The following is a 27,017-nucleotide window of genomic DNA, read 5'->3' as shown; positions in this document are numbered from 1 at the left end:
AGTATTCTTGTATTGAAAAGAAATGTACTTGAGACTGACTTGTCTCAAGAATAGCTTACTTACGATTCATTTCAAGAGTATTTTTGAGCGAAGAATAGTATATCATACATACTACGAATTTCCTGTTTTTTATCCGTAAACTATTCATGACATTTTTTATTTTTCCCTCACTTATTTTTAAAAACATCGAGCTAGCCCTTTAACTTAATAATAAGTAAGCTCACTCCTAAGTTAATATTAAGTAAGGGGCCAACCCGATTAAATGTAATTGAGTGGAAAACTTAAAATTTTCGACTAATTTACGGATAAAAAGCAGAAAATTGTCAGTATGGTAAAGTTGGGAAACCATTGCTAGAGGTAGTGGTCCGCTAACTTTAAGTTACAAGACCACCTGGTTTTCTTCCAAAGTAATTGAGAGGCAAAATTAAAAATTTCACGAATAATTTACGAATAAAAAACGGTAAATTTTCAGTATAATAAATTTGAAAAAGAGTGGTTCACTAATTTAATGCTAACCTTTTTTCTTTTCTTTTTTTGATTATTGTAGTATTTTAAACGAATTTTATTTTTATTCATTAAAATAAACTTCAAAGATAATATAAATTTTTGTAAAAAAAACAAACAAATTTTTTCGCCTAGATTTGTTCCACAAAAAATTGAAAAATTTATTTTTCGTTTATGTTATGCATTGAGTAAATTTTTCCCGGGCATTTAAAAATATTTTAATTAACATGTTTTCAAAGAGAAAACAATTGTATTACGGATATTATTACTTCCTTGGAAACTATGTAATGACCGGTATGGCCAGTAGAAAACAAAGTATACAATGTGTCCAATTAAGTTGGCACCATATAGAAAACTTTAATATACTTCAAACTATCGTATCTATTAAAAATTTTGAAATCGGTCATGTTTTTTATTCGATTCCTGCTTTTTACTAGCTTTTATTTAGTTTCACCTGCCCGTTTGTAATAATATATTTCAAGTTAAATTTGACCCGCTTTCCGATTAAGTTGAAATTTTGCTTGTAAGCTTGCTTTTAAGTTGAAAACTTGTAAAAGCTTGAGGCGCTCCGACTCATCCTTGATATTTTAATTTGGGCGCGTCCGGCTTTTACAAATAGTCATTTATGAATGACTCATAAAAAAATTATTTTCTATTATTTAGTACAATAAAAGCCTAGTGCCTAAAAAAGTTTTTTTGTTAAAATTTTTTTTAGTATATTGTTTATAAATAAACTACCAAATAAAGTTTGAGTTAAACCTCAGTCTTTATTGAAATAGTGTTAAACGAAGAAGGTTAAACATAACTGCAAGTTAGAAAATCATGAATGTTAGAAGAAGAAGAAAAAGATTTTTTTTTTTTACTATTATTTAGTTCTATTTATACAAAAGCGTGTTATTTATTTTTTTAAACTATTATTATTATAGACTGTTATCTGATTAGGATAATCGGACAAACGTATTAAATTATTGCTTTGTTACCGGTCCTTGATAAGTGGGTGAAAATTCGTTCAAAGATTCCGTTACATAGATACATAAATAGAACCAAGCTAATAAAAACGTGTTAATAATGTATTTTGTACTAGTGCATTTAATTAACTAAATTTCCAAAATGGCTTCGAGATGACGGGTGGGGTGGGGGCAAATGCTAAGTGTCTAGGGGCCGTGGATTTGTCCGGGCCCAATCGCTTGTGTAAATTAATTTAAGCATATTTTTTGGCTTGAATCTGTAAATATTCAGTTAAAAGTGGAATAAATACATAAACAAATTCCTCTGTATAATCAAGAAAATTTAAGTTCCTATTTATACAATATACATTCATATCCTGTATTTACAAATTAAATTCCAGTGTAAATTTTTTGTGTACATTTTATTAAATGCTATGTTTTTATTTTTTACATAAAATCAATAGTCCACAGGACATAGGATTGATTGCATTTATATTAAAAACTTTGTGATAACATCACCGTCGAGGCTTTGTTTAAGTGTCCTTTACAAGCCATTGAACAATATTATTTTAAGTAAAAAAAAAAACTTTGAACAAAAAGAAAACCGACTTCAAAAGAAAAACTTTTCCAAAACAAATTAATATGCACTAAAAAGTAAAAAAACAACGATAATATAATGTAGTTAAAATTTAGGTTTTCTCATGAAATGGGAGCATACGGGAAGCACTAGCTTTCAAATTGATAAAGAATCATCAAATCGGTTCACCCAGTCGAAAGTTCTGAGGTAACAAACATGAAAAAATACAGTCGAATTGAGAACCTCCTTTTTTGTTTGAAATCGGTTACCAAAATTAATAAATTTCGATATATCCTAGAGTTGTCATTTATTATCTTCGATAATATTTATACCAAAATTAATGTAAATCTAATAGAAAATCATTATGTCCAACCTTCTAAAAAAAAGGAATCCGGTGATACTCAGAAAATTGCAATTTAAAAGTTCTCAATCAACGAACATACTGTTTGATCGAGTGTCAGTTAACATAATTTTGCCCTTTGTTTCAGCCAGTTAGAATAGCAAAATATCTAATCTCAATTTAAAGATCGATTCACATTATAAAACATAGAAATAAAAAGAAATTTTAGAAAAATCGTAGGAATTTTTTTAATTTCCCTAGGTTTTTTGTTTTCTATGGCTTTAAAAGCTATCTTAATGGTTCAAAACAAAATCGAATTGGGAATAAAAAAATTTTTTATGCCTAGGCCCACGGTCTGAAAATTTATTAACATTGTTTTGTTCAAATAATTACAATTAAATGTCAATGCAAGTGATGAATTTTGTCAATCTTGTTGTGCTTTGAATGTAATTACTATATACTACAATAAAACAACAAAATTTTTCTGTACACATTATTATTATACCATGTATATGAAATATACCAAGCTATACTAAGTTTAGTCCCAAGTTTGTAACGCTTAAAAATATTGATACTGTGAACAAAATTTTTGTATAGGTGTCCATAAAATCATCTAATTAGTCCATTTCCGATTGTCTGTCTGTCTGCCTGTCTGTCGTCTGACGTCTGTCGTCTGTCCGTCCGTTATCACGATTACTCAAAAACGAAAAGAGATATCAAATTGAAATTTTTATAGCATGCTTAGGACGTAAAAAGTGAGGTCAAGTTCGTAAATGAACAACATAGGTCAATTGGGTCTTGGGTCCGTAAGACCCATTTTGTAAACCGTTAAAGATAGAACAAAATTTTAAACGTAAAAAATGTTCCTAATAAAAAAATAATCAACTTTTGTTTGAGACATTTTTTCGTGAACATCACTGTTTACCCGTGAGGGTGCAAATTAGGCGCAAATTGTATAGTATGGATTATATGGAAATATCAGTTATGTATGTGTGACATGAATATATGTATAGTAAGAGTCATCAACATTGTCCTTACATGGTATTTCAACAATTAACTCAGTCAATTGTTTGTTTTCACTTGTTAAAAGACTAAATTTTAATTTTATTTAATGGAATGCCGTCTAATTTATTATAGTTTGTTTTTCTAGAAAATGGTTTTTTATTTTATTTTATTTTTGTATATTTTGGAGTATATTTACTACAGCTAAAAATTATTGTTTTATCCAAGTTCAAATAACAAATAGAGATAAATATATGGTTATAGAATGATGTCCAATAATATTTCATAATAGCTTAAGTAGGGATGGCAATTTATTCACTGGTTTATTACTGTCTCTCTGAAACAAGCATTTCAAGAAAGATCAGATCAAATAGAGTGATTTTTATAAAGGACGCAGATGCTAATTCTTGAAACTTCTAGCGTTTGAGACTAAAGAAAAAATCATGGCTACAAGCATACCTCCCTCTGTCGTTATCGATGTATAATGAAGTGTTTCATATACCAAAGTATCTTCAAAATTTTTATCGGAGTTTACACGCAAGTGGAGTTTCGATAAAAAATATAAAATATTGTGGTTTATCGTCAAACCGAAAAAGAACTAGGCGGAAATGGTTTTTTTTTCAGTATGATTATTTTGAATAACTTCGCATTGCAAAATAAAAATGGACTCTTTTTATCGATAATCGTTGAATTATAAGAGAAGCTTCTTAAAGATTTCTCGGTTTGGGTTTGGCCGTAGTAAGCCGAAATGTATCAGCTAAGTTTTGATTGTGACTGGAATATTTTATAGAAAAAACAATAAGAAACGTGAACATGAAAAGTGACGAATTGGAAATCATTTCTTACAAAATTGATCTATAAATAATTTGTCTTGTCATATTTGATGACAAAATATTGCTTAAGTCGCTACTTAAACCTTCTTGTAACAGGTGTTTCAGTTGATTGGGAAGGTAAACAAAAGAATTTTTTACATACCTAAAATTCGAACCATTCCTGAAATGCTATTCAAAATATAGTAACCAATGGTATTCTGAAGCCGCCAAAATTCTTGAAAAGATTGGATTTTGGTTTTACGAGTAAATGGTTATTGACTACCCTATTGGTATGTACGATTGCCAAAAGTCTAGGTTACGGTCAAAGTTTGACAGGCTGGGATCTTGGTATATTGCCGTTTGTCATTACCGGTGACTACCATATTTGATATTACGAGCGATTTAATGATCCATCATGAAGAATGAATGTGACTTGTATACAATAGGTATTCTATTTGAATAACAAGTTCTTCTATTTTCCTCTAGTCATTTAATTGGTCTATGATTCCCTTCCCGTTAGTAACCTTACAAGTTTGTCAGGTTTGATGAAAATTATGCTACTTGGCTGCCTGTAAATTAATGGCGTTAATATTTGGTTTCCAAACAATTATCATTTAAACGTTTTAATTATTTTTAATTTAAAAGGTAAAATTATTTGCGAAAATGATATAAATTTAAATTGATTTCATTAAAAAATATTACGAAATATTTAATATTCGTTATTAAAAACTAAAAATGTACACTTTTTTTTAATTAAAACATGTAATCGCATTGGTAATTCTGTTTCGTTAATATTTGTGTTTTGCAAAAACTTGTTACGTATGATTATTTTAGACTGAAAAGTTGGAATATTTCAGTTATTTTCTTTATTGAAAATTTAATGAATTCATTTAAGAATGATTAATAGTCCGGAGAACCTTATAAGCAATACATAAAATATAAAATCTGTCCAAAAAAATCCGTCTTCGCTTTAAAATATTTAAATTATTTTGCATTTCTCCAAAAATAACAACGCACACGTACTTATTATATAAGTTTTTTTAAATTTTTAACCTCCGAAAAAAAGGTTGTTATTAGTTTGACCGCTTTGTGTGTCTGTCTGTTTGTGGTATGAAGGCGCCTAAACGGATGAACCGATTTTAATTTTTTTCCGTTTGAAAGGTAATTTAATGGAGAGTGTTTTTAGCTATGTTTGAAGTGCGAGTAAAGGGTTCCATACACGGGACAACTAGAAAACATGAGATAATTATCAAAATCGGTTCAGTTTGTAGAAGGCTCTAAGGAAAAGGGTAATTTAATGGATAGTATGGATTTAATGGTAATTTGTATGAATCGAGCTTAAGACAACTTTACAAAATTTTGGAACAATTTTAATCGAAATTTCTAATATATTCATGCAGTCTAATACTAGACTATGATTATCAATTTTGTATTATATATTATTTTATGAACGAATGACAATTTGTGTAAACTGACTTTTATAATAATAATAATAATACAGTAATGTATATTTTTATAAATTTTATTTATTTAATTTAAAAAATAATTGAAAATTGTTCATCACTGTAACGCTGTAGGTGATATTCTCAAATATCAATTTTTGTTATGGTAATAATTGAATTTTGTGTATAATTAATTATTGAAGAAAAATGTGTGTATCGGGTGACCACTTTTCAACGCTCTATTTATTATTTTTCCTTGGGTGCGAGTTTTTGAAAAAACAAAATTTTTAATCTAAGTTTTTTTAAAGCGAAATTCGGTTTTTTGGTCTATCTTTGAAGATACAGCACCTAACTTTTGATTTTCGAATGGACCACTATATATTTTTTTGCAAATTTTATAAGTACTTGAGCTTTCGTAAACATAAAAAAAAATTGCATTTTAAATGTGAAAAAAAAAAATTTTTAACTCACTCAGTTTGATGTCAAAATTATCGTATTTTTTTTTAAAAGAATCTGTATAAACTGAAGAACAAGGCTGAGTGAACTTCATTCAAGTTTAGGCTAGCATTACGTCTAGACTTTCACAATTTGTAGGAGGAAAAATGTTTCTAAGGAAGGATGTTTAGAGCACTAATTCAATTTAATGCGTTGACCTCCTCTACTTGGACTTGGCTCCTATGGACTATTTTTTGTGGGGATGTCTCAAAAATATTACAACTATAGAAGATCTAAAACTACGAATAAATTACGCTAATCTAGAAGACCGCCATAAGTGTTGCTAGAAATCGAGCGTGGAAATCCAGACCCAAGGTTTACCTGAGTGTGCATGAAGCTGTTTTAACAGAATCTTTAAAAAAATACTTAAATTCCGACACTCTTCTGAATAATATTTATTTTCACATTTAAAATTGCCATTTTCATTTTCAAAAAACACCAGGGATTTTGCAAAATAGGTAACAACGGAAGAAAAAAAGTAAATTTCGGAGACAAGACAAAAAATAATAACCTTTTTAATCCCCGAACTACAAAAGGTTTGACCGCTATGTGTGTGTCTATCTGTCTGTCTGTCCGATTTTGTTTTTTTTTTGTTTCGTTTGAAAGGTTATTTAATGTGAGTTCGATGATCTTCAAAATCGGCTCAGTTTGGAAAAGATTATAAGGAAAAAGGTAATTTAATGGAGAGTCTTGTTCTTAGATATGTTTCAATTGCGAGTGTAGGGTCCCGAAAAATTTGTCGGGGGTTTTTAAATGTAACTTGTTTCGTAGAATTTCATTGAATCTATTTCTTTATAACGAAAAAGGGAAAGAACTGAAAATTAGTTAGTTATCACTTGCTACAATCACAAGATAATGGTAAACAATAAAAAAAAATAAAAGAATGGAGTAGGTAATGCTAAAACGGAAACTGTTTGTCTTAATGAATTATTATTTATATTTTCAGAATCAATTTACTCAATCAATGAAATACAAATGAAATTATATGTTATAAAAAATGCAAAGAACCTCTTTGCACGCTAAAGCGTTAATAATTTTAAATATACATATCAATTTTGGAATTTTGCTGAACTATAACCTTTTTCCTTTAACATTTTATATAAAATAAATAGGCCGCGGAAAGTTTGTCCACCACTGGTCTTAGCTATGATGTATAACAATTTATGTAACGTTTAATTTTATACACATATGGCGTTTGACACGAAGTACACAGTAAGTTCGCCAAAATTTAAAGTCAAACATCAAATCCCTAAAGTATAAAAATTTTTCCTAAATACTCTTTGGAATGCTGTATGGCATTTTATATAAACCTTTAAGGTGTTGATTGCAATATTGCGGCTGCAAATAGTAGGCTTGCCACAAAAGCAGCAGTTTTATTTGTCGCTTAAAGCGAAGTTAAACTAAGATATCTGATCAATTTATCTTATCTCTATCACTTGGATATGATCTTATATCTAACTAACATCTAATAAATGTGCAGAATTGTCTCTTTATAATATGTGGATCAGTTTTTAGAAAGGATTATATCCAGTTGCGAGCGTAAAAAAACACGTTGTTATTGATTTTTTTTTTTTGAATAATCATTTACATAAATATAAAAACGTAGACATGTAGGACATTTCTTTAATTTTAAGATCCCGTAGTTCGATATCAAAAATTTGGTATGGTGTTGTTCCTGTAGGCGATCTCCTGGAGGTACTCCAAAAAAGGTGTCCGGCGGTGAGCACTGGTTTAGATGATCTAAAATGAAAATTAACCGCAGAAATAGTCAAAGTTTTAATATTTGACAAAATAACGGATTACAAAAAAAAAAAAAAAAATAAACAAAAAATTAAAATTCATCTTCAATTAATTTTCAACTTCAAGTGGTCTACAATATCGAAATAATTTTCAGAAATCTTCTTCTTTCGATTAACACCTGGGAAAAATATCTAAGAAGATTGTGTAAAAATTCGAAACCGATCGGTCGAGCCAATTCGGAGAAATCTTGCTCACCGTCTTTAAAAACGCAGTTTCGAGAAAAATGCGTTTAAATTTTCAAAAGAAGTTTACATTTAGTTAAATTTTTTTTTGTTGACTTATATTGAGCCTTCTATTCCAGGGCCATAAGATTGAAAGGTTGAAATTTTCAGAGAATATACTTGAATTATGTACATTCCGGAAATACAACTTAATGATTGAACGTAATTTCAGTTAAGACTGAACTTGCTTCGTTGAATATAAAGCCTCAATTTCCATCGGCAATAAATAATGTATGAATATAAAATCGCGAATCGTAATAGCGAAAACGATTCCTATTTAAGATATAAAAACATGATAATACTCGAATTTCAAGTTTGCAATTTGCTTTCGTCATATTGAATTACTCTTTTTGATTTTACTGAACAAAGTTTTGATGATTTTAGGAGCGTGTGTACTAGTGATGTGAATTTAATTAACAATCGTTAGGGTCTTATTTAAAACTAATTTCCGCGACTCTAAGAAACTATAGGTGACATTGTAATGGCGATTGAAGAGGAAGTCGTAGTAGAAATTCCCTTTTGTGTCATTTAATTATGTGTTTTTAGATAATGTCTACACCCTCTTCACCATTTCGTATTTAAAACAGTAAAGGACAGCTCAGTATTTTGGAGTCGCGAATAATAACAGTATATTTTACAGATTGTAAGCTATCTCGTTAGCCTTATAAAATATTTGAAGTAAGATAAGTTTTTTTAAGGACGTTCTTATGTATAAAACAAAGGGGGATGTTTTCTGTGTTTTATGGTTGTGTTACTGTGTGCGATTGGTACATACGAACGTTCGTAAGAACTTTTCTTACTTCATATAATGAGTTACGGTTTATGGTTTACAAATTGTTTAGTAAATATTGGTTCAATTAATTTTTCAACACAAAAGTTATCAAATAATTAAATTTTATAAAACATATAATTTTTATTTAGATACAATAGTTATTTAGGACCTCCACCATTAAAATAACGTTCTAGCCATTCTATACGCAACTTATCTATACGTATAGTTTTGAAATTTATATGTTCACGTGCAAATAGACACATCGATATAAATAATATATAATATTTTTATTTATAAACAAAAAACAATAAATTTTATGTAGTTATAACGTAGCACAGTTGCATTTTATAGAAAGTTTTAAATAATTAATTAATTATAGTAGAAAATAATAATAATTAATATTAATATTTAATTAATGGATAAAAGGATCATAAAATAAACAATACATATTTATTAATTGGCAAAATTAGTAATAATATCATTCATCAATGTGATGTGTTATCTCTAAATATAATATGTTAAATAAATTAGCTTATGTAACTAATGGAACGACAAACCTTTTTTAATATAATTATGTGCTTTTAATGAATGAATATATAGATATTCAGGGTGGTTCATTGTTTGAGGTTGTTCACAGTTCTTGGGGTTGAATTTAATAGTGATAAGTTTTCTCTCATTAGTTGAAGGTCGAGCCATATCAAGATGAGTAAATCTAAATATGTACTTTTGTTGTCAACTCAAGTTTCTAATCATTCATTTTTTTCAATTATTTGGTGAAAGCCTAAGCTTATTTTTATTTGTTGTATTGCTTTTTTCTCATACTACGCAAATTTCTTCTGCTGAAAGTTTGTAGTCTCACACTCAATATACGGACGATACTTATTATTTTTTATTTAGTATCTAGTCAAGCTGGCCCTGAACGAATTCAGGTTAATTTAAACCTGTGTAATCTTAATCCTTATCTATTCTAAAATTTTCAATTATTATCTCAACTTATTCTGATGTCTGTTGCAGAAGAGTTATTTTCACTCTGATTTATTTCCGATTTATGAAGTATCGATTCATTAAGAATGAAATTTGATGCGATACTATTTCAATATAATATGAACCAGATAATCAAACATATCCGCTTTGCGAAATATTATACAAAAATATCTAATTTTTAAGTTAAGGTTTAAGTTGCTAGGTTTAATTCACTAATCAACTATTACTAACAGAGACATGATTGAATCGCATAAAATTAAATAAAAAACTATCTAATTAAAAGTAGAAACTTGTGTATAAAATAAAAAAACCGTGTCATCCAACTTCAATATACGAACAGTATATCACAATAAGTAATTTCAGGTATAAAATTTAAAAAAAATTATATTTTAAATTTTGATGGTGTTAATTTTTAAACATTAGTTTTGAAAACTTCGGTTTAATTATTCACTCCTGTTCATTTCAAAAATTGGGCCGGGTATTGAGCAATTTTATTCTTGCTTGTCGCCTAAATTCATCAAATTATGACAGTATCAAAGTTGAAAATTTGATAAAACAATTTCAAACCTTAATCTACCCTGCACGTACTTCTTTAATGTTTCTTCTTTATCTTGAAACAATTTACTGAGATCCAGTTTCGTGTAAATCACAGTAGTTATCTATAATGCCTGTCTTTATCAGAAAACGGCTTGGACAATCTTTCTGTAAATTTAGATTCCTCATTTATGTATGGGGGTGTGAAACTCCCGGAGCATCATTTGAACAAGGTTAATGAAGTAGGAGCAAAGCACGTTTAAGCCTCCAGTGTACTGAACATACAACAAGTATAAAAGAGCTCCGAACACTACGCTCGAGGTCAACAAGTAAGTGTAAGTGAAGGAGAAGGATATAGTACTCCTAGTTGATTTGAATGGGATTGTGATTGAATGGGTTTTTTACCGGAGAATATTCAAGAAGGGATGTTCACCGATGCATTATAAAAAGATTTGCGAGATAACAATATGTCCTATCACTCAATTTCAACATCTCCGCATTCGGCTCGATATGTATGGATTGGATCAATTGGATCAATGTATGGATAGAGTTAGTTAATGCCTGCCTACACATAATGTGTGAAATAATTTGTTTATAATGTTTACAAGCCACGCAACGCAATGTACGTTAGTTAATCCACGTACAAAACACATTAAATATAAATATTTGTGTTTATTGTAATGTCAACAACAATATGTTCACTTCATGTTTTAAAATCGGATTTGGATCAAACCCAAAAAAATATTTATGGATAATCAGCATTCAAATATGTTTTTTGTAATGTTTGATGCATCATCTGATATTTAATTTATTTTTTATATAAAAAAAATTGTTTTATTTACAAAAAATTGTTTGTTTGTAATATCATTTGAATATTCATAGTATTCCATTTTATATAGTGCCTCCAACAAAGTTATAAAAAGTGTTTATTCAGCGAACCAAAAGACATAACTCAAAGTGAAATAACGTAAGTTACATCTACAATTTTATCTAAAGATATGGTGTTTCAATAATAATAATCCTTCAAGTACAGGGACCAAGAGCGGTTTTCTCCGTATTTGGATTAGATACCCTTTTCCGCCCAAGCTTTTGTCGATATTTAACAAGTAAAGGATAGTAATCCAAACTATTTAGAGTACATCTTTGAATATTTTTAGTTCGCGTTTTTTCTTCAGAGAGTAACTTTGCAAACAAAACTAGATATATGTCAATAAACAAATTAGTGATGCTTATGGTAGAATAAGACAAGGTATGTTCGATGGATAATACGAGTTTTGGTGAATTTCGCGCACGTACCCAGCCGACGCCATCTTTGCTAGTTTCCGCTTCCTGATTCAAATGTTTTAAAAAACGTCAATACGTTTGTATGAACAACCCTTGATTTTAGTGGTGAAAAAATCGTTCCTTCAATCAATTTTTGTTTGTTTGTTTGCATAAGACATGTAAAAGATAACTCAACAAAAACAAAACATTGAACAATTTGACAGATCGAACGTAAACAAATAATCAACTAGGCGGTGACTGGGTACCGTGCGAGAGAGATTACCGAGAGTGAGAGAAGCTCCCACTCTACCCTTGGCTGCGCAAGAGCATATCTTGTCTTATTCTACTATGGGGATGCTTTGAGCCTAAATGGGCTGTAATTGACGTCTATATTACGAAAAACCAATAAACAAAGAAACATTACTTTTAACGAATATTTATTTTAATCCAGAAGTAAATTATTATACTAGCGGCAACGCTGTTCACTTTAGCTGTATTTGCTCCTTGCTATTTTTTGTTGTGTGCACAGATGGTCAATATATGAGAGTATTTTTTGGAACGTTGACAGATTTATTGCACTAATGCAACAATACAACTACTATTTAGAGAACTATCTTTCTTCTCTCTTTTTTTATTTAGACAAGATATCGCACTCTCTATCACTCCGATAAAAATACCTTAAGGATAAATATTTTGATTAAATGCTTCATCAGAAGCCTTACAAAATCGAAATGAACTAAAAAGGTCTGCTAGGAGAAATTTTATGAAATAAGGAGTATGTTACTATCATGCAATCATAATAAAATTTTAATGTGCATTAACCAGCTTGCAAAATTATTTTTTAAAAAAGTTATAAAATGTAATTATTAATAAAAATATTGAAGTAAAAAACTCCCTTTTAATGGAAGTTTGTTATAAAATGCATACATTATTTTGGTATTATAATTTTTTTTTACTGTCAACATAAAGTTAATAAAATTATTATTTTATGATTTTTGGAGGTTGCTTCATTAGGTTGTATCTGATTTACACAGTTTCAATTTATGTATGTTAGTATATTTAGTATTTAGTATATTAGTATATTTAGTTTAGCTTGTTAAAAAAATTTAATTAAGGTATTACATAATAAAATATGTATATGTATAGAGAAATAATATTTGTGTGGCGAACGTGTAATTGCTGCAAAATGCTGATAATGAGGTAGATATATGAGTTCCATAAACTAACAAATACTTAAAAATTGCTCAAGGTCTTTATTTGGAAAAGAATGAGAAAAGTTGATAAAACCAATGAAAAATTGCTTATGATAATAAATCATAAGTTCATAATGAAAATTACTAGAAATAGTTATAGTTAAGAATGTTTTTTTATACCTATATACCAATTTTCATTACAAAATTAACATTTTAATTTTTTCCATTATGTTGGTCTACACTATCATCTTTACTATCATCGCAAGTAAATTTTTTAATTTTCTTGAAATAGTTGAATATAAACACTATAAAAAAATTTATGCATTTCAAATATAAATCGTTTGATTGTACTCATGCGTTTGGATACAGACAAACGCTGTATACGATTAAATTGAACACTCTCTAGGTTTGAAAACTATTCCTGAATCATCAGTTTCTTACGCCCAGAAACCAAAATGTTTGAGAGAACGTCTAATTTACATGGAACTAAAGTTAATTGTTGTAACAAACTGTTTTAAATGCAAGTTTAAAATTATTTAATATTAATTTTTTAACAATGAAATTCTTAGTGTAAATGAATAATACGCTATTACTTTTAAAGCTTTCATTCAATACTTATCATGTATTTAAGAAATTCAAAAAAAAGCCTCGGTTGAGAGAATCCATTGAATAAAATAACAACTACTTATAGTCAATGTTAAATTTTAAAGGTATTAAATCAGATTGGTGAGTTCTTCTATACTTTGCTCTTAGCTATACAGCCGAGAAGCCATACTTTCTGCTGGTAAAAAGCTTGATTATGTACCCTAAATTTCATAAAACTAATTCATCAAACTTATCATAAAACATTAAACATTCATAAAACATCGGTGTATGGTTATAAGAAAATATTCTTAACTTTTTCTAATAATTTTTTTGGATATCTCTAACGCGAAGCAAAATATGTATGAAGAGTCGACCTTATTTGTCAATTTATAGTAGGCTTTAAAATTCAGATTTAGGTTAAATGTCTTAGAAAATGTGTCCCCGTCGTATGTACGATTGTGCAAACTAGTCGTTAGAGAACTATCTTTTTAACCGGTATTTTATTTAAACCGGTATTCCTCTAAATAACGAAAATATGGTTGTGCGTTCTTCTGAAAATTGATGCACTATATATGAATGTTATATTCACCAATAATTCTGTCTATTTCGTTGCCAATATTAAAATCAACTTATATATATATATATATTTATTGATTTCTGTTATTTAACTTATAATTTAGAATTACGTACGGCTTTGTAAAATATATGTGATGAGAGAATATATTATATTCCACTCAACATTGTTCGTTTCATCTATTAGAAAAAAATTGTTTGTTGCCCATTCTAGCATATACTTAACCAGCTGTACTAGTATTGTTTAGTTTTTTATTTAACAGCACTCGTCTAAATTCTTGTACATGTGTTTCGACGAACAGTTGAAATTCGTACATTTTTCTAATACCTAAATATCGATGGTTTCCTTATTTTTCAATAAACTCCCATCCAGTATATGCTTACAGTAATAAAGTTAGAATATATGTATTAAACATTTACTTTTTTATGATTATTATTGAAATTCAATCCACCTTTCTCGACAATCGATAAATAGTTATTCAGATTTTTGATAAGCACTATATATATATATATATATATATATTTTGAAGAAAAAAACTGTTCTCTCTACTTCTAAAATTTTCAAAAGATAGTTCTACTATCAAGATTCATTTTGGAAAAATTTATTACACAACTATTGCGATAATTTTCGATTGCACTAGAGAGTGGAGCTAGAAGTACGAACTATGTGACACGACTAGAGTGCGTAATACACAATCCAATCCATTCGACTTGTATATGATATATATTTTACTTTACGAATACAGGATTTGTTCTGTCTTTCGGTACGATTTGCCATGTGATGATAAATTACTCATTACCCACTGCGTCGGCAACCCACATGGGTAACACTTTTAAAAGTGTTTCCTTTGCGAAAATTTATTCTTTTTAAGAGTGAAGAAGAATTATGTTATCGAGAACAGTTTGAAATGCTACTGCCAAGGTCTTTTAAAACAATCAGAAAATTTTGCTTCATTAGCTTGAAATAAACCGATGATAGTGAAATGTTAAATTAATGAATATCCATTTAGAACGATATTTAAATAAACAGGGAAAACTCTCGTAAGGCATTATGGAAACTTCTGCATTTCACATTTCCTATACTACTGTATCCTTAAAAGTATCTATTGCTTTAATTAATTTTAACTTCGACTGAGTTTATTAATCTTAATTAACTTGGAGCTTCATTAATAGCTATACTTTGCTCTTCCATGCAGCTCCAATTTATAAATAGCCATACTTTACTTGGTCCCGCTTAGCCCGTCCGTTAAACACGTACTTTATTTCCATCTCTTGGTCAATTAGACGGTCTTCGGTTTTTGTTGCGGAACCCAAATTGTTTATAAAATAAAATAAAGCAAATGCTATTAAAGACTACCGTGCTATAGTCTTCACTAAATTATTAATATTGTTAATCAATATATGATGCACATGAAACTTTAGTAACATTGACATTTTAGCAAAATTTGATCTATATTTGCTTATAAAATTATTTACATGGATTTCCTGATATATGATATACAAATTATCATTCCTTTTTTCACCATCTTAGGGTGGAGGTAGGAAAATGAAAAATACTTTATGAACTAATCTCATACCTAACGAATGTATGAATCGGTTCCCATTTCAAAGCAGTTTAAAAACACAAACACCATGACACCAGATTTTTATACATATATTTGTATAATGCCGCTTTGCTTGTTATTCCTCCTTTAAAAACAAAGACTATCACGTTATAGCCCTCACTTATTCTCCCTTTTGTTCACAATTTTATGGATTTTAATTTTTGGCCCATAATACTCGCTGACACTGTAACTTTCTATAGGTTCAATCGTTAAATTATCCTGATTTTTATACTTTTTGTATCAAAATTACACATTCCACTGAGTTTCGTTAAAATGCAAACCAAAATTTTTTTGCTGTTTTCTCGATTTTATCAAAGGGGTACCCTTTAAAAAAATTGCAAAAAATCGAGAAATTTTTTTTGTCTCCAATTTCGATAAAACTCAGTTTATAAGGTAATTTAGACCAAAAAGTACAAAAATCGGGTGCATTTGATGACTGGTCGAATAGTTTTTTAATATACGGACTTTTAATAATTTACATTATTCGCCACCAAAATTACAGAGTTTCATATAAACTTTCATTCCCAATTTGATCGCCTCAAAGAATGAATTTTTATGAAAAAAGTAAAATAAATTTTGTCTTAAACCATGAGCTCATATATCAAGTTTTACATTGCGCTCATATATCAAGTTTTACAACTTAAAAAATGGCATAGTTTCATATAAACTTTTACCTTATACAGTCTCTCTCCTCTCTAAATTAAAAACTGGAATGATTTATTTTCCTTTTTTGATTAGTGTGTATTTATTTTTATGAACAAAAATTGGATACCAATTTCATTACTTAAAATATGAATAGGAACATATCTCACTGTCAGAAAAAATGCCACAGTTAAAACATTCTAAGCGTACTTATCATATGTTATGTTATAATAGTAACACTTAGAATGTTTTAAACGAGCAAACATTGAGTATACATAGTGTTCATGAGAGGAAAGAATAAATTTAGTAGATATTTTATAGAAACGTTACTTTATTAGTAGTTCTGTACAAAGCATTTTATATATATGGATATAAATTATTTGTTTCAATGGGCAATTCAATTCATTTGCCCATTCTTAATAAATTGATCATTAATATTCTTTGAAGTGGTATATATTTAAATCAAAATCAAAACGTCATCTCAATAATCACTTATTAATTGGGGGGGGGGTCAATTTATACATAATGGAGGTGCCTTTCCTTAATATTTCTGTATAAAGCCTTTCGTGGGTAATGCTGACTTTATCAACGAACTGCCTCCCATTTTTTTTTTTTGAAACATTCTGTATATTTTAATAATCATCTCAAGTATTCTTTATATGTTAGCTAGCATGTGTATTGTACTTTTCATCAAATCATGATGGTATGGTATATTATACAATCTTATGTCATAACCAGACATAATAGTTATTCATATTTTACTCTTTTGTTAATATCTATGTAAAAGTAGTTAATGATTGTTTTGAGCCCTTTTTGTATATGTGTTGACATTGTAGGTACCTTATTATACCATGTATATATGAAATATACATAGTATTTTAAGTTTAGTCCCAAGTTTGTAACGCTTAAAAATAATGATGCTAGGAAAAAATTTTTGTCATAGGTGTTCATAAAATCACGTAATTAGTCCATTTCCGGTTGTCCGTCCGCCCGTCTGTGGACACGATAACTCAAAAACGAAAAAAGATATCGAGCTGAAATTTTTACAGCGTACTCAGGACGTAAAAAGTGAGGTCAAGTTCGTAAATGAGCATCATAGGTCAATTGGGTCTTGGGTCCGTAGGACCCATCTTGTAAACCGTTAGAGATAGAACAAAAGTTTAAATGTAAAAAATTAAACAACTTTTGTTTGAAACATTTTTTCGTAAACATCACTGTTTACCCGTGAGGGCACCAATTAGGCGGAAATTTTATAATATGTACTATACTTGATTATCAGTTATGTATGTGTCACATGTTTGTATGTGTTATGTGATAAAGAACTCAACACTGACTATGCATGGTATTTCAACAATTAACTCAGTCAATTCTTTGTTTTCACTTGTTAATAATAATTATTATTGATTTTTGTATATGTAGAGATTTTGATTAGAAAATGAAAATCACATTTTAAATTATTGTCGTTTGGTTCAAAAGTCCAAATGGACAGAATCTTCTTAAACCATTTAGTTAAGATTTTATCCTTAAAAAGTTCAAAAATAAGTTTTACCTTCACTAGAACATTTTTTCCATAGAAATCTTTAATTTATGCATTGTAATGATGTATACTTGCGGACTTTAAAAATGCGACAAAGCTGTATATCAGATATATTTGGTGACATTAAAACACATACTAATTAAGGTGTATCTTTCAACCACCAAAAATATCTGATATACAGCTTTGTCAGATTTTTAATGTCCGCGAGATACATAGATGGCGCAGTGAAATGTGAAAAAATAATTTAATATTTAATTTTTATTCCCTTATAAATTATTGCTCATGTGCTATTCTGAGCTATATTACGTTAAGTTTCATTAAAACTCATAAATTAGGTTTTGCGTGAAAGTCGCTTCCACATTTTTATTATATAATAATAATAATGGGGGTTTAACCTCCGTATTTGTGACATACGCCTTATCACAGAGGCCACCTACACCATTATTTGTAAATCTTTATTTATTCAATTATTTTGTTCTTATCCAAGCGACGACAATGTGATCAATTCTGCAGTCCCTTTAATTACAAATTGTTCACACTGCCGCTGCCTGGATTGGAACCCGCAACCTAAGTCTAAATAGTCCAACGTTCTATGACTAACGCCTTAGACCGCTCGGCCATTTAGGCTCTATTTTTATTATAAAGGGATAGGTATTAGAATTTCTAAAAATGGTTTTTCGGATATATTCGAAACTATCTCGCTTCGAAATTGGTTGAAAAATTTCATTTTTTTTCATTATTATATTAACCCAAGGGGATTTAAGGCCAAACTAGACATAGGTACATTGAAAACCAAGTATAAATGCACTGAAAGTTAATGAATTGTTAAGAATATATCGGAAGTTAATGTTAGCATACTGTGATGTTTTGATATTATGGAAGTAAAAATAGAGAATTAAATGTGAACATAACAAGAGTATTATATCCACTAATTAGAATCATATTTCGTAATAAATATCCTATTTATTTTAACCATTATTATACTCGAAAACATGTAGCATGTATTTATTTCATGCTGCCTTGTTAAATTTTGATTTATCATTAATAGGGTAAGATGAAGTACCAAGAGTATCATGTACATTGTTGTATTCTCTAATTTCTCGACAGGTATTATTGTCTATGACATCATAGCAAGAACAATACAACCAACACATATAATGACTATCAATGTGCATTCGTTTTCAAGTAAAAAAGAAACAACTTTTTTAGAGCTTCAAAGTAAAAAATTTTTTATGGAAAATTAATCTTCCGTTTTTCTAAAATAAATTGAAAGCTATATGCTTTAATTGAGAAAATGTTTCGTTTACCTGTCACAATTCTGCGAATTTGGGTTTTATGTCGCCGCTAATTTTTATGCTAGAGATTCGTTCAAAAAACGAAAATGCCACGAAGCATAGTTTTTCATTTTCCATATATTCCACGTGCAGGCCAATTTGATATATTATTATACATCCAATCAATTAACTTTACCCAAGTTGTCAGCCATAGCCACGTTCATTTTTGAGTTTACAAAAGCATGACTTGTATTGTAAAACTATTTAATTAAATCTAACATTCAAAAATGCTAGTTGAAAAACGGAAGTTGTTGTAAGGATCTAGTGTAAAGCAAACCGAATGACTAGACTAATTTAAAGTTTAAACAAAATTCTTAGAAAAAGAAATTACTTAATTAGTTTAAAATTACAAGATTCTTAGAAAAAGAAGTATCCGAATTTTTTCAGATGAAAATTATTTACAAAATCGATTAGATCTTTCAATGTGGTACTTTTCAATGTTTAAAATTTTGCGAGAAATTTTAATTTTAATACCTATACGACGTGATATTATACGATATTATCTACTACTGAATTAGCGAGTTACTTGACTCTTTGACACCCGTTTTAAATGATCATTACTCGTAATATGATACAAATTTTAAATTGAATTCCTGTAACGTGTTTTAATTTAATTTTACAATATTTTATTATACGTTTCGATACTGCAGTCAACATTTGCAAAGAGAGAATAAATAGATGATACCTAAATACGGTAGTGTATCTATGTATATGTACCAATCAGAGTCGTAGTCTAGTCGATAAGCTCAAATTGGTGAAATATAGAAATGGTGGCCGTAAAATACGTGTGATAGCTCGTTGTATTCGGAACGATGTCTGAAAATGTGCTAGAAGCGTTCAGCACGTAAAAAATTGCAGTATTTTTTTTTCAATTAAAGATGAAAAGAAAGGTATTTCGTTTGTTGAGGTATTTCATAAAAAAAGATTCTGATAGAGGAAAATTTCTAATAATAAACTCCCATTCCCGGAAGTCTATCTTGATTATTTATAATTTTAATCAACTCTGAAAAATAGACCTTTTACGCCTTTTTATTTTTAGATTGTTGTAACAGTGTCAAAAACGAGTATCTCACACGAAATAATTTTAAGGTATTTAATATTAATTTAAAAATTTGAAAAAATTATGGTGTATTTTAAACAATTTAAAGATTTTATTACACTTTAATTTATCTTAATATTAATTTTTCAACAAGTTAGATTATTACTACTAGTCTAAAAAGTGTTCAGACCTCCAGTAGTGAGAGTTTCTTATTGAAAATTTTCTCCTGTAAATAAATATTTTATGAAATGTTGGCGGCAAACGAAATACCCTTTTTTTCATCTTTAATTTTTTACAGCCTTTACAATTTTTTTCTGCTGAAAAACGCATCTAGCACATTTTCACTTGCTGGATACGGAATGATACCTTTTTCAGTATCCCGCGAGCTATCACAGATATTTTTACGACCGGTATCACCAACTTTATCTTGTTGGCTAGACTATCGTGCCAAAATAACATTATGCACCTAATTTTTCAAGAAAATCCTACTAAAGTTTACTACTAAAATCATTCTAAACAACAGTTGTGGTATTTTTGCATAGTTTTTTAAGCTTTTGTGCCATTGTCAAAATATATATTTAGATAGTTAAACCTTTTAATGCGTGTTCTAAGCGAATTTAGCCGCTAGGTAGATACGCTACTGACCTACATATATCTACTGTACGTGTGTACTTCAAACGTGTGGGAGGATGCATATGAATTAATTGTCATATTGTTCAAATAACAACACATACCTAACCTTACATTTAAATTACAGGATGTGCATTTGAATTTATCATCTCCACTATTTTGTCATGACAGCTCTTAAAATAAGGACTTTTATGAAAATTGTTTGATTCGAAGGATACATGATAGAAACATTATTTATGACCTAAATCATCGGGGCCGAACAAAGTCGACTCTTTTTCACAACTGATAAGAGATAGATGCACACATTAAACTATAAAGTTATCCCTTGTAAAAGCAAACAAATATATTTTGTTTTAAATGTTATGTCGTAAACTGAATAGATTTGCTACAAATTTTGGTCCTTTTTAAATCTATCACCATCTTTTTAAATCTATCCAGTATTTGGTAGGAAAATCCCTGAACAAAATATTCCAAATAAAAGTTGTAACTTTCGACAAAAATTTATTAACTCCTGTTGCTTTATTTTAATCTATCAATCTAAACATTTTATCAGAGAAGTGCTCCAAAAAAATCTTGCCTGAAATTTGATTGTATCAAAAAGTGCATCTTTTAGAAATTTGAATCTGATCTTGCAGGTCATTTACCCAAATGAAATTTGTCAAACCTGGCCGTGGTTTGAGGTTGGGTCGGCCTTGGTTTACCAACCGTTGAAATGTAAACTTTCGCCTACGTCTTGGGCAAAGCTAATTAACATAGTTTGTTGTTAATTTATATTTATGCTTTCTGCAGTTATAATAATGAGGAAAAATTCGCGTGAACAAAGGCGCTTGACCTACTAATTTATTTGAATTTCGGGCGAATCTATTTAATTTTCGAAGGAATGTTTCAAGCAAAAATAGTTTGCTTTAAGAAACAACTTTCTTGCTAGTCATTTTTAGCTTCCGAGGTCGATGGTGATAGATTTAAATAGGACGTAAATTTCTGACGATTTATTCAACGGTATATTAAAATAAGTCAGCCTGTATATTTAACGTAACAACTGTGTTAGCTTTTTAAAACGAAATTTATATCTATGTTGTTGACACAAAGGATTGTTTGTGAAAAATTTTAATTAATGTTTTATAATTTATTTTATCATGAGACGTTATTAGTTCTATCATTTTGATTATTTACATTACATTATTTTTATATAGTTAGTTATGCTGAAGAATGTACGAGCACCAAGGCAATTTTAAATAAAAAGCGTGAGTTTTTTTTATATGAAGTTGGACTTATTCTAAATCAATTCTCAAAATTTTAGATTTCTCCAAAATTAGTAGGTTTAAATAAAACAAAATTATTTAAATTAAAGTTTAAAGCTTAATAAATTATTGAAAATAAAAAATATCTGTTGCGTCCGACTAATTAGGGATGCATGAAGACGGTACACTTTAAAAAAATATATTTCCAATTTTAATAGTAAATTATGGTATAACTTGGCAATATAAGACGAAAAGTAAGAACAAAATTTTTCGATATCTGGAGTAATTCTCAAAATATTGTAAATTGAAAATTTTGTTAAATTATTTAGCTTATTCTATGTTTCGAAAACCAAGATATCGAAAAATTTAATTCTTATTTTTCGTTTATTTTTATGAAGCTATAACAAAATTCATCAACAAAGTTGAAAATAAGGTTCAAGTAATTTCAATCCTAAATCGAAAACTACCTTGATGCTTGTACTACTTTAATTTCAGTAACGCTGGTATAATACGTTTTTCATGTTCCTGGTCAATTTGGAAAAATCTTCTTCCTTCGTATTCTTGCTAATCTTTTAAATCTTAATATGGCTAGAGAAGCATGTTCAACAAAAAAATATAACGTTTATATTTCTATAATTTTCACAGTTTCGTTAGCATATTGAAATTTATGTGTAGAAAAGTGATACAACTCTAATTTTGAAAATGCTACTCTTTTTAACACGCGAATTAAAAAAAAAAGGAATGTTATATAAGTTTGACCGCTATGTGTGTGTGTTTGTGTGTCTGTCTGTCTGTGGCATCGTAGTGCCAAAACAGATGAACCGATTTTCATTTTTTTGGTTTTGTTTGAAAGGTAATTTAATGGAGAGTGTTCTTAGTTATGCTTCAAGTGCTTATTTAGGGTTCCGAACCCGAACAAAACTAAAAATTGGCGATGATCTTAAAAATCGGCTCAGTTTGGAGAAGGTTTTAAGGTAAAAGCAATTTAATGGATAGTGTTCTTAGATATGTTTCAAATGTGATTTTAGGGTTTCGTAGCCGAAAAATTGGCCGGGGGCTTTTTAAATTTTGTAAATTTCACTTGTTTAGTGAAAATTAATTATTATTTCTTTTTTTAATTTGAGAAATATATTAACTTTTGTCTTTTCGTTTTTTGCAGGTGAGTTTGGATTTATTTTCAAGAAGATAAGTGCATATAGAATGCAGATATTTTTCAAATGCTCGAAATTTTCATCATCATTCCCATAGCTTCCTGAAGCGAAAATATTCCTTATGAAGAGCAGATCAAACTATTGCAGTTTCATATTTCGTCCTATCGTCCTAGGACGATATAATCCTATTTCTTTTTCTTAGACTTCTCCTATAAGTCACTGAATTTGTTTCTTAATTATATCTAAAATAGTGACTATTCACTATTTGTTAGTGAGAAGTTTACCACTATTTCAAATAGTGGTATACTTATACTCTGGTCTTGTATACTTTTCACTATTTCGTTTTTAGACAGTTACTTTAAAATAGTTTCGTACTTATTTGTGTTTTTTTTTGGAGTCGGTTCTATTTTTTGCAAACAATTCTTATTTACTAGTTTTGTTACCAAATAAGCTTATAAATAATTGGCAAGGAGCTATTCTAATATATTTTTATAATGCATTTTCATTATAAAATTTACGTATACTTAGACATAACCATTTTCATTCGAATACATAATACTAATTTATTTCGGCTTAAGTAAATAAGGTTGCTGACTAAATAGATATTTCGAACAAATGAGAATTTTGATGTGTGAATAGTAGACATAATAAACGTTCTTAAAACTTATAATAAGGGTTTTTTATTCAGTAGCACGTTTTTTATTTACATAATGTTTTTTTCGTTCATTAACGAAGCACATTTATAGATAAAAAGAAAATTCTTGTGCGTTATTTAAGGTTCACCATTTCTTATTACGTTTTGTCTGTGTAATACAAAGGTGCCATGTTGCGATAGAGGTTGTTCAATTAGCGTTCGCTTAAAGTTTTTTTTTTTTTTTTTTTTTTTTTTTTTTTGCGGCGAGAATAACATTCGTTATAGAGTTGAATTTTGAAGACACATTATTCAGGTTGATATTATCCTTTGGACGTTGAAGATTCCAAAATGTTTTCAGAATATGATATTTTCAGTATAACTCTAAGATTTCCTATTTCTTTGTATTCCGTATATTCTAATAAACAGCCAGAATTGTCACGGTTCGTTTTTATTCATTTTCGACTTTTAACCTTTCAACTTTAACTCTTAATACTGGTGTGATAAACACGCTAAAATTCTTTAAAATTCTATCAAACATCAATACACCACATTCAAACATTGTCGAACTGAGTAACCTCTTCCTAAATTACGTCATAGCGGAAGCTATTTTCTTTTTGCAATAGTGATATGGCAAGGTGGCTTTTTGAAAAATTTCTCTTCCATCTACCCTGTGATGTACAAAATAAATCGTCGCGACCAGTTATGTAAGTATAGTAATAAATATTATTATAAAAATAGATGCATATTTTTATATTCCTAAAAGTATTCCTTGTGTTTGAAGCAGTGTTTTAGGAATGTCATGGTATTTCAGAACATCTAATCCAATTGAAAGGATCCCGCAAGATTAGATAAGAAAATGGTTTTCTGTGAAACTTGTTCTCCTATCCTAAAATGTTCTTCGGATCGTTCTGATCAAAAGCTCTACCGGCCACAAAAATTTTAGAACAAGTAATTTTGGAGCTACGGGTTATATAACTATAATGTATGTTTAACTTTGATCACTCATAGCTCGAAAACTACCCGTTAAAAATTTTGTGGCTGTGAGAGTTTTTGATAAAAACGATCTGAAGAACATTTTGAGGGTGGTTTGAAAAAGTTTCATAGAAAACCATTTTTCTAGTCATATGCTAAAACTATAATACATTCGTAGCTTTGATCGCCCGTAGCTCGAAAACTACTCGTTAATTTTTGTGGGCGTGGGAGCTTTTGACCAAAAGAATCTAATGAATATTTTAGGGGGGCTAGAAAAAGTTTCACATAGCGCCATTTTCCTATTGCGGGGTCTTTTAGCTTTTGAAGAGGGTATATGCCATATAGATTTCGAAAAATAGTAATAATAATAATAATAATAATTGGGTTTAACCTCCGTTTCTCAGATCACGTCTATAACAGAGGCATATCACATCATTATTTTTAATCTTTTTTTTAAACTAATTTCCAATATGCAATTAATTTTATGATCAATTTACCGCCCCATTAACTATTTTTTTTCGCACTGTCGCTGCCTGGATTCGAATCTGCAACCTACCAGCCTGTAGTTTAAGCAAGTAAAGACGCCTTAACTAGCTCGGCTGCTGAGCAGGTTAAAATTTTAAGTAGATCAAATGTTTATGTATTGAGATACAATACTTTATTTGAATAAAGTGTCGCTTAAAATTTAATGTTGTGTTCTGCTAGAACGTGGTTTGGCTTTTTTTAATTGATAGTGACCATCCGGTTTCAACAGAGGAAACATTTCTGAAGATTCATGCTAAAGTATTGTCTACTATTTCATCAAAAAAAGTTCCATTTTTCATTCGCGTTATTTATGATATTTCGTACATCGGCTACTTAATACCAAACCGTATAATAAATACGCCATGTATAATTGCAGAATAAAAGTCTTAGCATAAGTTTTTCCATAGAATGAGTTATATTTGTGTTACCTACAAAAATAAATGAGTCATAAATGTGTACAAGTTTTCTATTTGAAAAACAAATAAATCACTAAGAAAGAATTACTCAATGGAATAAAAATTTGTTACTTTAATAGTAAAATAAATTTTTATTTATTTAAATATTCTGAAGCATAAGAGTAAATAAAGGGTTGTCCATTAATACTGATAGAACTTTATATCTCAAATTGGAAATTTAATTTAATAAATTTGTATAGTTTTCTTAAGGGTTAAAATTATTAACACTAAAAATAATACTGTGTCCAAAAAATAAGGTGATATTTGAATTTAAACTGCGCGCGTTTGTTGTGCAATATGAATTCCTTCCGCCCGGCCAAACAGCCAACAAGGAATATTATTTGAACGTTATGCGTCATTTATGTATTGCTATCTACCTAAAAAGGCCGGAATTGTGGAAAGACAACTCATGGTTTTTACACCACGATAATGTACCATCCCATACTGCACTCATAATTCGTGATCATTTCGTCAAAAACTCAACCCATATCGTTCCGTAACCACCGTATTCACCTGATCTGGTGCCGTGTAATTTCTGGCTGTTCAGCAAGCTCAAAACACCGCTCCGGGGACACCGTTTTGATACGATAGAGGAAATTCAAGCCGCAACGAAGACGGAATTGAAGGCAATCTCGGAATGTGACTACAACCAGTGTTTCGAAGATTGGAAAATCCGTTCGCATAGGTGCATTGCATCGGGAGGGGATTACTTTGAAGGGGATGAAATTAATTTGGAAGAATAAATAAAAAAATTTTCAAAGTAAATGCAATGTCACTTTATTTTTTGGGCACATAGTACATCGTGAGATCACTTTAACTCGCGGTGATGATATTCATGATATTCCTTGCTTGTGACATGAATGTATCATTCGTGATCTCTACGCAAGTAAAGATTGACTTCGAAACGAAAAAGCGATACCCAGAGCGTTCGGAAAGAAAGAGGGATAAATGCTTCATGTGTGAACCATTTTGATTAACACTAAAAGTCATAATGGAGCATTACATACAATGTTGAACAACGCATGCAAATTGTTAATATTTTTTAAGTGTTAAGTTCGAGTTACTACCGTATATTGCTCATATAAGTCGAATATTTACCGGTTCATAAGAAATTATAATCAACTGCGGCCCGTATATAACCAAGCAACACGCAAAAGTCGTTGAAACGCTGATCGACTCCCAAAAAAAGCTATCGATAATATGAGACGA

At 29.4% G+C, this 27,017-nt stretch overlaps 1 protein-coding gene and 1 long non-coding RNA gene across 3 annotated transcripts in view; one reads left to right on the top strand and one right to left on the bottom strand.

The window, feature by feature from the left end:
* LOC123290943 (PH and SEC7 domain-containing protein) overlaps positions 1 to 27,017 on the top strand; it is a 256,988-nt gene that overhangs the window by 25,117 nt on the left and 204,854 nt on the right. The gene's annotated exons all lie outside the window — the stretch shown is intronic.
* On the bottom strand, positions 18,288 to 25,427 carry LOC123290944. The gene is made up of 3 exons (XR_006534914.1): positions 25,326 to 25,427; positions 18,522 to 18,524; positions 18,288 to 18,334 (listed from the first exon to the last, which is right to left on the bottom strand). It is a non-coding gene; the product is annotated as an uncharacterized LOC123290944 (long non-coding RNA).

Source organism: Chrysoperla carnea, chromosome 1 (assembly GCF_905475395.1).
Source record: "Chrysoperla carnea chromosome 1, inChrCarn1.1, whole genome shotgun sequence".
Lineage (NCBI taxonomy): Eukaryota > Metazoa > Arthropoda > Insecta > Neuroptera > Chrysopidae > Chrysoperla > Chrysoperla carnea.
The sequence above is the reverse complement of the archived record's forward strand: the minus strand, read 5'-3'. Positions and strand labels throughout refer to the sequence as shown.